Below are 4,685 nucleotides of genomic sequence, written 5' to 3'. Positions count from 1 at the left end.
CCCCCCCCCCCCCCCACTGCGTTCCCTTTTCCACTTCTCTTGGGTGGGGTTCGGGTGGTGTGCCCCTGCATTGACTGTCCTTCCCTTTTGTTCGTTTTCCTCTGGAGCTTTTAGGGGGTAGATATGAAATGTCACGAAGAGAGCCCTCTTTGGAAGCCGGAACAGTGTGTTCCCGCAGCCACTGTATTACTTTGTGCTGTGCCTGGCTTCCCAGTGAGCGAGGTGAGCTCGCTTACGTTGTATTGGAGCCTTGGATTGTTGGCAGAGGTGACTCAGTGTCGGTTTTTGATGTTAGTCCAGGGCTTAGGCTTTTCTGTAGCCTTTGTTCCAGAACATTGAGGTGACCGTGGAAATGTTGCCGCTGCCGGAAGGAAAACATTATTAGCGATGGCTTTTCACTAGGATGTCGGTGGTCTGCCTTTCACGTAAACTAATAATAGCCAAGTCATTCTAAGAGAACTGAAAGGGGCTAGCAGTCATTTTTAAAAATAGCATCTATTCTGCCAAAATGGTATTTCATGTTCTTTTTTTTTTTTTTTTTTGAATTGGAAAATATGGAAACATAAAAACAAGAATGACTCCTCTAAACCCCGCCATGCAAAAATAACCATTGTTTGGAGCTTGTTTCCTTTCAGTTTTTACATGGAGGTACATTTTTAAATGAAATTGGAATGACAACAGTAGCAAACCTTTTTTGAAACCATTCTCTGTGCCAGGAACTCTTTAAGCACTTTATGCGTATTATCTCATTCATTCATTCACAACTCTTTGAAGAAAGATGATCTCCGTTTTACGGAAGAGGACACTGAGGCACAGAGAGGCTAAATCATTTTCCCAAAGCCACACAGCTCGTAAAAGCAGTGCCTAGACAGAAAGCAAAAGCAGTCTGTCTCTGGAGCCCAGGGTCTTGACTATTCCACAATACTGTCTCACAGTAAAGATAACTTGGATTAAAGGTCATGGAATTTGCACTGTTAGCTGCGACTTGTATGGTTCCGTCTCTTTATAGATGAGGAAGTTGAAGCCCACAGACGTGACCTGATTTAGCTAACGACGTAACTAGTTACTGTCAGTGCCGAAACTGGAACATGCATCTCCTGATCCGCACGGTTCACGTGCACGCTGACTCCGGGTGATCCGTGAACCTTTGTCCGCCCTGGGTCCCGCCCTGGGTCCCGCCCTGGGTCCCGCCCTGGGTCCCGCCCTGAGACAGCTGCACCGTGCACTTGCCCTCGGGGCCGGCTCCGGATGACGTGGGGGACGCCCACAGCTTTCTCCCCAGCACGTATGTGAAATTTCACTTTGGGTTTAGGGAACGCATGGGCATCTGGTAACGATGTGTACACGTCGCCCTTCATTACCCTGCAGAGCGAGGGCTATAAAAGGCTATAAAAAGGTGTGACCCGACAATAGTTTCAACCTTCTACCCTCATCAGACATTTTCAACTGAGATTTGCTGACAAGCAGTGAGGTAGATTGATTTGAGCTCTGAATGCTGTTGCTTTCCCCAGCCTGGACCGTCGAGGACATGCCAAGCATTGTTATAGGTTTAAAGTGAGCCAGAAGTCAGCCAGCTCTCTGTGTGCAAACGCTCCTGGGTGTTCGAGGCTGTCCTGGCCCAGCAGTCTGTAAGGGAGGAGGCAGTTGCATTGCAACACCAGCGTTGGCTGGCCAGCTGCCGTGGGGCTGAGGATTAAAGGAAGAACGGGAGCTGACTTACTATTGCATTTGGGAAGGTAAGGGCCTCTGCATCTTCCAACTTGGTGGACTTCTCCAGAGCCAAGCAGCTTTCAGTGGATTTTTAAAAATAACTTAATCTGATCTTCGAGCTCCAGAGGGCAAAAGCGAGGTCTTTAGAGTGTCCCAGACAAAGTGGAGCAAAAAAGACAAGAGTGTGTGATGATTGGTCAAAACTAACGCATGCCTTTAGAGGTGAGGCTCACGGTTACCCCTAGAGATGGGGTGATGTACTTGTGATGGAAGGGGGCACGGGGAGCTTCGGTTCTGGTTGTTGTTGTTGTTACTGTTTTTTACTAGGTCACGGTTATACAGTATGTCCAGTTTGTGACAGTTCATTTGAGTATTGAGTTTTATTACTAAATGTGTTCTTTTCTGTATGTAAGTTATACTTCATTTAAAGTTTAAAAGTCCTTATTTGTGGGGTGCCTGAGTGGTTTGGTCAGTCAAGCATCTCATTTTTTATCGCGGCTCAGGTCTTGATCTTAGGGTTGTGAGTTCAAGCCCTGTGTTGGGCTCCACACTCACTGGGCCTAGAGCCTACTTTGAAAAAAAAAAAAAAATCTTTATTTGTATTTGTGTTGTGTTGCTGCACATTGATTCTCGGAAAAATCTCCATTTTTTTTTCCTTTTAATTTGGGAGACAGCACGAGTGGGGGAGAGGGCAGAGAGAGAGAGAGAACTCCCAGGTTCAGGGTTCAGTCCCATGAACTGTGAGATCATGACCTGAGCCGAAACCAAGGGTCAGACGCTCAACTGCTGAACCATCCAGGTGCCCCAGAAAAGTTTTCATTTGGTTGAACCTGTTTGAAATGGTATAGAACTTACTACCCAGCTGTGGGGAAAACATCTCTGCCTGAAATGTTCAGGTCTGTATGGGAAGAACATCCAAGGTCACTGTCTTGGTTCTATTAAAATATAACTTAAGTGATTTCGGAGTGACTCTCCTGGAATAAAGAATGATGTCATCTGAGTTCGGCAAACATTATCGATAGTCTCCTGTGAATAGGGACAGTGCTAGCACTACAGACCGGGTGTAGGTATGACAAGTCTCTTCCCTAAAGGAGCCTGTACCCGGGATTGGGTGGGGGGGGATGAGTCATGTGGCACCGTGAAAGCACCATGGAGGACCACAGAAAGAACAGGCAGCTTTCTGATGGAGTAGGGAAAGCTTCGTGGAATAAGTGGGATTTTAAGTGGAGCTTCAAGAATATGTGGGATTTAAAAAAAATGTTTTAAGTTTATCTATTTTTGAGAGAGGGCACAAGTGGAGAAGGGGCAGAGAGAGAGAGAGAGGGAGACAGAGAATCAAAGCAGGCTGCAGGCTCCAGGCTCCGAGCTATCAGTGCAGAGCCCTACGCGGGGCTTGAACTCACACACCATGAGCTTGTGACCTGAGACAAAGTCAGCGGCTTAACTGAGCCACCCAGGCGCCCCTGGAATATGTGGGATTTTGATAACCAGAAGTGGATGGGTGGCAGGCATTGTGAATATCATTCATATGAGAAAATCCATAGGACATTCCCCTACATTCTGGGAACTTTGGGTTGTAAGGTTCACTTGAGATGAATGGCATCCATTAGGTGCAAGGTGAGGCCTGAAAGGTAAGCTAGGGCCTTATAGTGGCTGGGTTGTATTATTCAATCTGGGAGGCTTTGGGGAGCCAAAGAAAGTTTCTGAGAAGTAGAAAAGCATGATCAGATCAGTGAATCCCTGCAGTGATACAAATTTGTAGGCTCCTGATTGTGTGGTTACCACAGATTACCCTGTCTGCCCCAGATAAACATTTTCTAGATTTAGTGCGTTCTCTGTTAATGTAATTTGAACCCATTCCTGTTTGGGTTCACTAGTAAACCATAGATACAGAGTTTCCTTGAGCTCCCTCTGGTCTTCTCTAGGACTTGAAGATGATTATCCCATACCTTCTTTATTCCCTACGCCCACCCGTCTGTCTTGATCAGGTGACGTCAGAATTCCTTTCTCCTTTTTTCTAGTCTTACAAGTGACTTGGCATTTATTTACTTCCAGCCTTTCCTTTGTGACACTCTTCTGCCAGATAAAACACCCAGTGTCTCTTATTCATAGCAAAATTGTGTGTTGGAAGAGAGGGGCCAAGAAATAATGTTAACAAACTTTTGTAAGTTGTGTAGGAGGACTGACTCACCAGCCTGGGATTGTGTCCCACTATGCCATTGGGCTCCCTTCTCTGGGAGAAAGCACTGGGCAGGATTGTGCATGGGACAGAGTGTTAATACTTCATTGTTGGAAATGAACACATTCGAGTCTGGGTCACTTAGGCAGGGTGAGGTGTGTTAATATCTTATTAATATTTTGCTATTTCTGCCTACTGTTCCTTTAAAAAAAAATAACTTGTGCTGAATATTGTCTCCCATTTGGTTTCCAGTGAGACTCTGTATCAAGGGATTATTCTAATCAAGAGGTAGTTAACTTGACAAATCAGATGTTTCAGTTTAGAGGTTACAAATCTTTCGAGGTTGTGTTCAGACTCTGCAAAGGCTTGTCTTTAGTCCTTTGGGGACACCTTGGTAGAGTGTCCTGACACAGACAGAGAACCCCATAAGGGTGACTTGAATTCAGATCCTGGCTCTTGATGTCTCAGTTTATACATACATGGGTTTAACATAGTCTTTACTTGGCATGGTAGGATCAAACAAGACACATATCCATGGTACCTGGCACCCAGGCTCCCTTCATCTTTCCTTTTCCCTTGCCCTTGCCCTTTGCCCTTTGCCCTTGCCCTTGCCCTTGCCCTTTCCCTTTCCCTATCCGTTGCCCTTGCCCTTGCCCTTGCCCTTTCCCTTTCCCTATCCCTTGTCCTTGCCCTTGCCCTTGCCCTTGCCCTTGCCCTATCCCTATCCCTTTCCCTATCCCTATCCCTATCCCTTTCCCTTTCCCTTTCCCTTTCCCTTTCCCTTTCCCTATCCCTA

General features: G+C 46.2%; 1 protein-coding gene across 2 annotated transcripts in view; it reads left to right on the top strand.

The window, feature by feature from the left end:
- Positions 1–4,685, top strand: part of TMCC3 (transmembrane and coiled-coil domain family 3) — a 270,963-nt gene that overhangs the window by 250,220 nt on the left and 16,058 nt on the right. The gene's annotated exons all lie outside the window — the stretch shown is intronic.

Source organism: Panthera uncia, chromosome B4 (genome assembly GCF_023721935.1).
Source record: "Panthera uncia isolate 11264 chromosome B4, Puncia_PCG_1.0, whole genome shotgun sequence".
NCBI lineage: Eukaryota > Metazoa > Chordata > Mammalia > Carnivora > Felidae > Panthera > Panthera uncia.
Note: the sequence above shows the minus strand (reverse complement) of the source record. Positions and strands in the feature narration are given on the sequence as shown.